This window comes from Haemaphysalis longicornis, unplaced genomic scaffold (genome assembly GCF_048455015.1).
Source record: "Haemaphysalis longicornis isolate Haplotype H1 unplaced genomic scaffold, Haemaphysalis longicornis Haplotype H1 scaffold_13, whole genome shotgun sequence".
NCBI lineage: Eukaryota > Metazoa > Arthropoda > Arachnida > Ixodida > Ixodidae > Haemaphysalis > Haemaphysalis longicornis.
Window position 1 is genome coordinate 31186002 of NW_027526233.1, and position 11260 is coordinate 31197261.

General features: G+C 50.9%; 1 pseudogene; it reads right to left on the minus strand.

The window, feature by feature from the left end:
* Nucleotides 1-5147: 5147 nt before the first annotated feature.
* LOC144164030 (uncharacterized) lies at nt 5148-6194 on the minus strand (annotated as a pseudogene).
* Between the last annotated feature and the right edge of the window lie 5066 nt (nt 6195-11260).

Sequence of the window (11260 nt, forward strand, 5' to 3'; positions counted from 1 at the left end):
CTGCACAATCTTGGAGGGCCGCCGACGATTTACTATAGCTCAGGAGTTAGAAACACCCTCAGTATCTCGTGCGACGGAGAGGGCAGTCGCCAGCATTCGACGCGTGAGGCGCGGTCATGCACACACCCAGTGCCTTTTTCGCGCGCACATCATCATTGTCTTCTTCTGGATACATATTATTATGTATGTTAAACGGGGAAGGTGATTTGTGTGAGTATTGAGTTACTCAAACAAGGCTTTTATTGTGTATATAGAACATGTGCCCGCTGTAGAAGCCACAGGCGAAATTCCCCTATCTCGTCAAATCACCTATTTCTGTATCCAACAGCGCCACAGATGGTGTTGCAATGTATGGCAATACTGTGCTTTGAACGGAGAACGGCCCCGCAGATGTCACGTGTGCGGTGGCCTCTGTATCTTTTACAGCAAAGCTGTACATCTCTACCCCGCAACGGTTTCATCGCCGTGGGCAAAAATTCCAAGGCGCCAAGGCCTAACACCCTGAGGGTATGCGTCACGCGGTGTTCAGGCTGTTGCCGCAACTTTCGTAACATCTGTAAAGAATGACGTCATTTCAACCGATCTGCACTACACCGCATTTTTTTACGCCCAAAGAACTCTATAGGGCTTTTGCGTCGGTAGTCTGAACATAGCCTCAGGATAATCAGGCATACAGCATTGCGCTCAGAGTTCGTTTCAGGACCACACCAAACAAGCATCGAAACCACATTATGGATGATAAGGCGCCTGTGAACAGTGGGACCCCCCAACCCACGTGTTACTGGTAAACATTATATTTGCGGATTATCTTTCAAGGTTCTGCAGGACTGGTGCCACTATATTGAGCTGTTTTTGCCTAAGACGCCGAGCGCATGCATCAGGCAAGGCGGGACACATTATTTCCCGTCAGAGAAGCCGAGCATAGTGCCTGTAGATAAGGTATTGGAGTAACGCCACTGATGCACGCATGGCAGCAACGGGGCCATTTTGTCGTTCGTAAGTGTTTCGAGATTGCTCCATCTACGGCCTCATCCTTAATTACGATAGGGTCGTTTGATAATAACACTACCGAAGATACAGCAAAGCGGCATATTTGAATTGACTTCTGCTACCGGAATGCTATTACACGCTTCATCTTCTACTAGCAGTCAGAACGAAGCCAGTTACGCACAGCCCGAGAGCAGGGAGGACAAGCAAATTCTACCAGAGTTGACCTACTGAAACACATAAACTTAAAAATTAGGGCGCCCGTGAACTGCCGCGGAATGAAAAAATGTCACGTATTGCGTTCTGACCAATGATCATGGCAGCGGCACGGAGCAATAGGAGGAAAGAGTGGCGATACTCTACCCTTATGTGACAGTAGCGAAGCGCAAGTTACGTTCCTGCCGAGACGACGAGAAACATTTCATATCCTCCTCCGTCACCAATTTTAGTGGTTCGTGTAATGATGGAGTGACGTGACCTTTACACCAGGCGCACGTGTGGCATTCTGCCCTTTAATAGACGTTGCACAAAATATATACACGCGCAAGGACACAGTGTTGCAAACCCAAACACTGAAACCGAAACTGAAACTACATCAATATATACAGGATACAACATATTTCCCTCCCTCAACTTTTAGTAAATCAGTTAGTATGTTAGTAGAGGTTAATCGCGCTTAGTTTCTACATGGCAAGAGAATACACCACAAGAAAGAAATTGTATAACCCGAATTACAAATACACATCAAAACACTACATCAGTGAATACACTCAAAATAGGCACACCAACACTGAGAAAATCCTTGAACACATTCACAGTTCGTGTCCATATCTAGCCGGCGGCCGTCTGTCTCGGTGCGGTTGAATACGACTGCCGGGTGGGCACGACACAACTGGTTGTTCTGTAGTGTTCACGGGCGGCCGTGACACAGTTTCTGATGCAGGACACTGTTCGGTGGCTGACCTCGTTGGCGAAGCAGGATCACATACTGCACCAGGCACAGGTTGCGCTGCAGGAACACTTGCCTCTGCAGACGCTGTCACAGTTTCTGATGCAGGACACTGTTCTGTGGCTGACCTCGTTGGCGAAGCTGGATCACATACTGCACTAGGCACCGGTTGCGCTGCAGGAACACTTGCCTCTGCAGCCGCTGGCTGCCATGTTGCAGCGAGAAGTGTCGCATCGCCGGGGTCGTGATAAAGGGACGAGTCACGACAAACGGGATGTTGCTGAAGGCCATTGTTGCTCGTGCGACGAGCAGGCACCTTGCTCAGCTTTGCGGCGTTCCAGGTTCTGCCGTCATCGAGGAGGAAGGATGCTGGACCACGTTGCTCGACGACTTCCCTGGGCTTTGAAAAAGAAGTGTCACCCTTGAATGAAACCGATGGTTTCTTCACCCGCACCATGTCTCCTACTGCCACCACTGTCGGCTTTGCCGCTCGCCTCCTGTCGGTGTAGGCTTTGCTGTACTGTTGCCTGTGCTTGGCACGCTGTCGAAGCCTGGCCAGTTCCTGATAGGGTGTCTTCGCAAACGACTCTGGCGAAACGGCGAGGATGTCAAGGTTTGTCCTTGGCAGCCTTCCATGAAGCAGTACCGCAGGGGCCACTCCTGTTGTGGCGTGAGGTGTACACCTGTAAACGGCGAGATAATCCCGTACAGCAGTTCGCAGCGAACGCTGTTCCAGACGAGCCAGTTGGAGGTACGTCTTGAATGTGCGGTTGAACCGCTCGATCTGTCCATTTGCCTGCCGGTAATAAACAGATGAATGTGACAGGCGGATCGCTCGTTCTTTTAGGAAGTCGATAAATTCTTTTAAGGTGAACTGGGGCCCATTATCGCAGACTATCTCTTCAGGATACCCTTCCCTCGCAAAGATATTGAGCAGGAACTCGTTCACGGTTCTTGTAGAAACGTCTCTGCACAACTGCACTTCAGGCCATTTTGAGAAGTAGTCCACGAGCGTCAGTGCAAACCTGCAATCTGGAGGCGCCCTCTCCAGGGGACCAACGATATCAATCGCCAGTTTCTGCCACGGTCTCTCCGGTAGCTCCACAGGTTTCAAAGGGGCAGGGGACGTCTTGGCCGATTTATCCGCTGCTTGACAGATGGTACAATTGTGGACTGCTTCTTCCACATGACTGTCCATGCGGGGCCACCAAAACTGCTCCCTAAGTCTGGCTTTGGTGCGTCCGATACCCTGGTGGGTTTCATGCGCTGTTGCTACCAGTTGAACCATGAGAGATGAAGGAACGACGAGCCTCTCTGCCCGCAACAACAATTCTCCCACTACTGACAATTCCTCTCGAACTCTGAAATATGGTTTCAGATCTTCACGCAAGTTCTTATGCGAGGGCCAAGACCCCTGTACGTACGCCTTCACCTTCTGAAGCGTGACGTCAGCAAGAACTGCTTGTTCAAACTGCTCTCTCGCCAGGCAAGTTGGTTGGACCATGCAAACAGTTTTTTCCTCAAAAGTCAGCTCCAACCTGCCACATCGACTGGCAACCGCGAAAGAGCATCGACTACTCTGTTTGACGAGCCTTTCTGGTACTCCACCGTAAAATTGTAACGTAGTAGCCTTGCACACCAACGTGCAATTCTGAGTGGGCGGCGGCCTGAGCCCTGCGAGGACAGAAGTGAAACGAGTGCCTGGTGATCTGTTCGGAGAGTGAAGCTACGCCCCCACAGGTGAGAATGCCAATGTACGCATGCCCAAATGCAGGCAAGTGCCTCTCTTTTGCCAACTGCGTGCTTCCTTTCCGCCGACGAGAGCGTGCGCGATGCAAAAGCGACAGTACGAAGTGTGTGACCGGCGCGCTGCTGGAGGACTGCTCCGAGTCCCCATTCAGACGCATCAATGGAAATGATAATTGGAAGTGCAGGATCAAACATCTGCAAGACGAGATCTGAGGACAATGCAGACTTTATCCTGCGGAAACTTGTATCCACCTCAGCAGACGAGGCGAACTCTTGGTCTTTCCTAAGTAGAACTCTCATTGGCTCCACCATCTCGGCTAAGTGTGGAACGAACTTGGCGTAGTATTCTACTAACCCAAGAAACGAACGGAGTTCGGCGGCATTGTTTGGAACTGGAGTGTTCACCATTGCGTCGACTTTCCCTGGCAGTGGCGAAATACCAGAAGGAGTCACCCTGTGGCCCAAAAATTCAAGCTCCTGAACTACGAACACACATTTACTGTCCAGCTTCAGACCTGCGTCCTTGATATGCTGCAGAACTGTCTCGAGGTTCTTTAGGTGCTCCTCAGCCGATTTACCAAACACAATGACGTCGTCAATGTAAAAGAGGACACCAGCACAATTGCGGAGTATGAGAGACATTATACTCTGGAAAGCCGCAGGTGCTGACGCTAGCCCAAAATAAACGCGTTTGAACCGGTACAGCCCATCATGTGTAATGAATGCAGTCAAGTCCCTACTCTCAGGATCGAGGAGAACTTGGTGATAGGCAGAAGCTAAGTCAAGCTTCGAAAAATGCGTTGCTCCCACCAAAGCATGAGCAACTCATCCATGTGCGGCAGCGGAAAGCTCTCCGGAACGATCGCCTTGTTAGGTTCGCGTAAGTCTACACAAAGCCTAATACTGCCATCTTTCTTCTCAATGACTACAATGGGGGACACCCATTCTGATGCATTGATACGTTCAATGATGTCCAAGCTTTCCAAGTGCTGCAGTTTAGAAGAGACGCGTGGTCGTAACATCAAAGGAAGACGGCGAAGTTTTGATGCTACCGGCTGAACACCCGCACGTGTCGTAATCCTGTGAACAAAACCTTTTGCAAGACCCAGCTCATTTGTGAAGAGGGAGCCAAACTTTTGCTGAAGTTCTGGTGGCAATTGCGTGGACAACTCGAACGGACATGACACGGCTACTTCGGCATTCGGTACCGCGCTGGTTTGAAAGCACTGCAGTTGAGACCCTTCAATGCACAGCTTCAATGCCTTAATACCATCCAAGCCTATGAGAGAAGTGCCCTGTTCGACGACATAAAACAACAGCGGTGCGCTGCGATTATCGAAGGAAACTTCCGAAAAGAAGCAGCCTAGAACCAAAATTGGTCGTTTTGAATAATCCAGAAGTGTTACACGAGGAACGGGAAGCAGGTTCCGATTGGAAAATGCTGGTCAAACACCTTCCCCGAAATAATTGAAACCGAAGAGCCAGAATCAACTAAGAGTTTCAATTTGACCTTCCCGACTTGAACGTTAATGTGTATTGCAGATGCAAGAGGCGGTTGAACCACAAGAACCTGGGCAGTTTCATCCTGCGACAGGCTATCAGCTGAAACTTCGTTGACAACTGCATGCGACCGTTTCTTGTTGCAAACATTCTCAAAATGCCCGATACGGCCACAGAAGAAGCATTTTCTTCCTTTAGCTGGGCAGCGTTGCCATGAAGCGCGATGCTCGCTAGAACAACAACGAAAACAATGCGAAGAATTCGCGTGTTGCTGCAAATTCGACGGACGGCGCTCTCGAGAAGAGGGGTGGTTCCCATGCGTACCTGCCTTATCACGTTGACCGATAGTGCGAGCACGCGGCCGGGGATGCGGTGACGGCGACAAACTGTCCTTTGCGCAGGAATGCGCAGATACTGGCTGCACAGAAACAGAAAATTCCTTCATTTCCGCGGCTGCTTGCTCGATTTGACTCGCGAGAGCAACTGCCTTGTCAAACGACAGGGAAGACCCTTCTAACAAAAGACGTTCACGAACGCGATCCGACGACACAGCGGCAACAAACTGGTCGCGTAACATCTCTTCTGGCGATTTAAACGAGCACATCGCGGCGAGCTCTGTAAGAGCGGTCACGTACTCTTGAACCGACTCGCCTGGGGACTGAATCCGGCGGTGAAATCGGTGGCGCTCGACGACCAGGTTGCAGGTAGTGTCGAAGTGCTTGGAAAGTGTCGCTACCGCGGAGGCGTACACGTCTGGCGTAGCTGCAGCCCCTTGCTTCTCCTCGGTCTTCTCGGCCGCCTGCGACACAGGCAGGGTGCTGAAAATGCGTTTACCTTCGGGTCCCAAACAGTGAAGTAGAAGAGCTTTGCGACGCTCTGGGGGGAATTCGGAAGCACCGGATGCCAACAGGTACACCTCGAACATGTCGTGCCATCGTTACCATGGTTGCACGGGGCGACCGGGTGTCGGGAGGAACGGCTCCGGTGGGATGATTCCGGCGAAATCCATCGGGTAGGCGTGGCTGGTTGGGTCCCGGGGAATTACATGAGAATGCGGGTCTAAATCCTCGTCGCCATTGTAATGATGGGGTTACGTTACCTTTACACCAGGCGCACGTGTGGCATTCTGCCCTTTAATAGACGTTGCACAAAATATATACACGCACAAGGACACAGTGTTGCAAACCCAAACACTGAAACCGAAACTGAAACTACATAAATATATACAGAATACAACAGTTCATAACCCCTTTTTTTGCTGGACATTCACTTTCGCAAACCGAGATGGCGACCAATTTTTTAAGGGTACCTCAGGCCTCGAAGTGGGCTCACGAAATGGGGCACAAAGATACAGAGGCAGCGCAAATGTGAGATCTCGAGTCATTCTTCATTATTTAGCACAGGGCTGTCATGCATTAGCACTCCGTGCGTGCCTCGCTGGATAGGGAATTTCCTTATTCGGCGAGGTGAGAGAAGTTCCCCTTGGTCTTGCAGAACGCGTCCATGTTATATGCGACCATACATGGCCTTGTGTGACGTTCTCACCCGTGCCGCAATGCCCACAGAAATAACGGTGCTCGTTTATTTCCATATATATGGTTCTTCTTTAAACAATACACAGTTGTTAGTCTTTTCCGCGTCCTAGCAATGTTCAATGTATCCCTTCCATGACCTTCGTCTTCGCATGCGCTTACAGGTGCCGCCACCCCTTTTAGTGGCATACGCTTATCTTAACCGCTGCTTATGACGGATGCAGTAAATGCGCTCGACTTGGTGGCCGTCTCCAAAGCGCTTATTTTTCAGACGACCAACTAGGTACGTATTATCCCTCCGCGGACATTGACTCGCCCTTTACTCTTGTCGAACTTGAAGCTGTGCTCTCCCACGGCATACAACGTTCGGCCCCGGGGACACGAAGGCATCACGTGGGAACACCTCCGAAATGTAGATTACTCCACAATTGCCGCACTCTTGGACCCTATTAATGACTACTGGGCTACGACAGAAGTTCCAGAACGACTCAAACTTACGCTCATTTATCCGTTACCAAGACGGAATAAAGATTCCACTAATGTATCAAATCTCCTACCGATCTCTTTAACACCGGTGCTTTGTAAACTCACAGAACACCTCATAAATAATCACCTTCAACATCATCTCGACTATGACTCACCATGGTTCCAACCGACGCAGACGGGCTTTCGTCTGAGTACCCATGACAGTCTTTGGCTGCTACGCCTACACTTCAATCGCACCTCCCGGAGGGCTACCCCTGACTAGGTCCAACAGAATTGACAGCTGGGGTAGTTGGCATCCGTTCATCCTAAACCGCGCATAAAAAACACGATAACGAAGGAAGATGGCACACAACCCGGCGCTGACTCTCAACGAAATCTTTATTCGGAAGAAAACAAACGTATACAATCATACAGTATACGCGTCTAAAAACGTCATCACTGCACAGCGCAGGGCCAACAATCTTACCGTAGCCATTTCCCTCCAAAACCAAAACAACCTTCGGCACCGTCTTTGACAGGAAAGCAAATTCTTTATCGTACAGTGTCACGGAAGCATGGCTAATGCACGTCCCTTCACTTTTTCTTATATGAAACGATTCCACCAACTATCGTGTCAACTCGTCATTATGGCACTAAAGAATGCACGTGTCCTTATACAATGGGTTGCATTTTAAATGCAGAGCATTTCTTAGCCTCGCCTGTTCCTGTGTCGGACGGTGTCAACAGTTTCGCGTCCGCAGCAGGTGCGCCTCTCCTTCTCTCCCCTCTCTCAACAGCAGCTGGCGCGTGCATGCGTCGTAGTCAGCCCGTTCGCTCCGTCGCGGTCTCGGCGTAACAGGTGCGTGATAGCGGCGCGGTGGAGCGTGGAAGGGCGCGCGCTGCTTGCGCATGCGCGCTCTCCCCCCCCGTACTGCTCTCCCTCTACTGCGCGCGCTGCAAATATAGCGGCTAGCGGTCACTCGTGTTTCAGTCACTGCGTTGCTCCTTCCTTCCTTGGTTGACGCTCGTGCCCACGTTTACTCGTGTCTGCTACTCCAGCATCACGGAAGAAGCGATGGAAGCAACACTGCCTTCAATCAGTATTGAGGCCCCAATGCTCTGCATTTACTCTTGTTCCCCTCGCGGGAAGGCGCGGGAATTTTTTTTACTGTTTTCCTCGTGCGCCCTACAGTTCCGAGTGACATGTCAAAGAAGACGATGCTTAGGCTGTTGTGTTTTGTTGGGGGGGGGGGAGGGGGGAGAGGAGTGGGATACGATAAGACTGTTGCCGCACTGCTGTGTAGTGATGACGGTTTGAGAAACGTTTGTTGTATGATTGTATATATGTGTGCTTTCTTCTGCTTAAAGAATTATTTGAGAGTCAGCGCCGCCCTCTGTCCCCTCTTCCTTCGTTGTCGTGTTGTCAAGCGCTGTTAATATGGCCTGCTACGTGCTTTCAATTGACATGCGCAAAGCATTCGATCGTGTTAGTCAGGCTGCTAATTTCGAGGAGCTAGCTCATGCATTCAACAGTCAGAGGGCACAAAACTGGATGCATAATTTTCATGTGAACCGTCCTATTCGTCCTTGCAGCACTTATCCGTGGCGGTGCTGTAGGACCTACTAACTGGATAGGGGCGTGCCCCAGGCCTCTGTCCTCGAGCCCGTGCTTTTCAAAGTAGCAACGGCCCGCGTTGCTCGTACTCTCCAACGGTACTCTGCCGCTCGGTTTGCTATATACGTTGATGATGTCACTGTTTTGGTAGAAGCCGCTGGCTTTTCCAGCCCGGAACACATCTTGGAAGAACTTCAAGGTGCCGCTTACAGCCTCAACGATATCCTTCCGACATAGGGCCTTGATCTTGCCCACGAAAACACGAAATTTCTTCTTGCTCATGGTCGCCGTCAGCTTCCACCGGATATGCGCAAGGTCATCTACTTAGGCGACACGCCGGTCTCCTCTAAAAGCGGGCGCATTCGTATTTCAGGTGTCCCGTTGGCCAGCAACAATTGCACTCAGTGTTGGAGCAGCCCGCCTATGCGCAACTGGAAACCCACGCTTCCTCTCATTTCGCGTATGTAGAACAATTACGGCGGAGCATACCAGTCAGCTTGCCTTTCCCTTGCTCGAGCAGTTGCGATGAGTCGACTAATGTATAGCGCTCCTGTGTATAACCTCCAGAAATTGCATATAAAATACATTCATGCTTTTTATTGGTCTGTTCTTCCCACCTGTACCTGACTTCCGCGCCATACACGCGCAGACGCAATGAAACAATACGAATCGGTACCCCACTCGAACTGCTCCTCGAGGAAACTCGACAACTGCACGAAGATCGCCGTTCCTTGACCTGGCAGGGGGTGGCTCTTACACCCTGGGACTCGCAAATGGCGCTCCACCCCGCCCTACCACCCCGTGACCTCCTCCATTAGAACGCCCTTTCGGGGATGCAATCTGCAACGCATAGGCGTCCCAAGATCCGGATCCAGACCTGGCCATTACGCTGTTTCTCGCACTCTGGCGGCTAAACTCTCTGATGAAAAAGACATTTACACAGACGGGAGCGTGTCTGCTAGCCGTATGGGACTGGCTTGGCGCTGTCAAGGTTTACCTTGTTTAGTGTGCGCTCGCACTAGACAAGCATGCACTACTTCCATAATAGACGCTGAGCTACATGCCATCCTCGGCCGCTCTCGACCACTTGACCTACAAGACGTCTGCCTCATTACCACCCCGCATTCGGTTCCTGACTAACTCCCAAGTGGCGCTAGGGGAACTCCGGACACCTCCCCTGATCACCCGCTGGTTCATCAGATTCAACATATAATTCCTCTGCTCACTCGCAATGGTAACTCTGTACGTGCTGCGTCTATACCGGGACACGTGGCTCAGGTTTCCAGCAACCAGGCTGCCCATGATGCAGTGCAGGACAGTCTTCAAGTAGCTCCTCCAGTGGTCCACAGCCCTGCTCCCAGCTCACCACCACGCTACAGCGGAATCACGCTCGTCAGGCTAGGCATAACAGCCTAGCCGCTGCCACTCCTGTAGGTTTCCTGCATTACGCCTCATCACTAACTCGTCCTGCTGAGGTTTTCATTAACAAGTTTTGCGCGAACGCTGCATTGAATCCTCGTATCACACGCAAATGGCATAACCCAAAGGGCGCTCCTCCGCCGTACTGCCCATATTGCAACACTCATACAATAGCAAATCTGACACCTTATTTGGCCCTCCTCTGCGCACCAATCCTTCCACCCAATTTTGCTGAATGCCTTACCCAATCCAAGCGAGATGCCCAACGCGACACTCAGCGACCCCTATTTTCTTGCTGCCCGTGGGCGCTTCACTCTCAAGAGTGGCCTCGCAAAAGTTGTTTAGCCGGGGTCTACCACGCCTTTCTGTGCATTCTAGAGCTGATTATTCCTGTCCGGGATCTTCAAGTGAACATCACCTCCTGACCACCTCTCGCTTCCTCTTTCCACCCCTCTCCACCGTCCGGCCCCTGGGCCCTCCTTTGGTTAATAAAATACTTGCACTCACGCAGCGCACTCAAAGAGCGAACTTCGCGCATTAGTGCACAAAAGCGGCGCGTGGTGGGCACGCAAAACCAGCCTCTTAACAATCCCAATGGGCTTGCTCGCGTAATTAGCAATAATGCACACAAAGAGTCACGGTGCCTGTGGTCGAAAAGCTCACCAATTGTGCTTTCCTATTCGTCGCTACTAGCGCTTCTCTTGTCGTGCAGTAAGTCAATTCATGCAATTAACCAACTAGCTCAGCTACAGGCCCTCCTCACGTTCCAGTGATTAGGCCGAGTTGCGATTACTTGTCGTAATCAGTTCACAGAGAAGTTGTGAGGGTTAAAGATATTCTGCCTACTGTGCGTACGTTGACCGCTACAAAAGGAACAAGGTGAAAAAATGGTTGTAACTCCGGATTAATGAAACTCTCCCAAAATCTACTACAATAAAATGGGCCGCTTCGACCTGGGCATTCTTAAGCGTAGTTTTTTTACAAACGTTACAAGTTTCCCGCCTCCTGTCGACACATGGCTGCGTACGGAAGAATTTTCAGGAG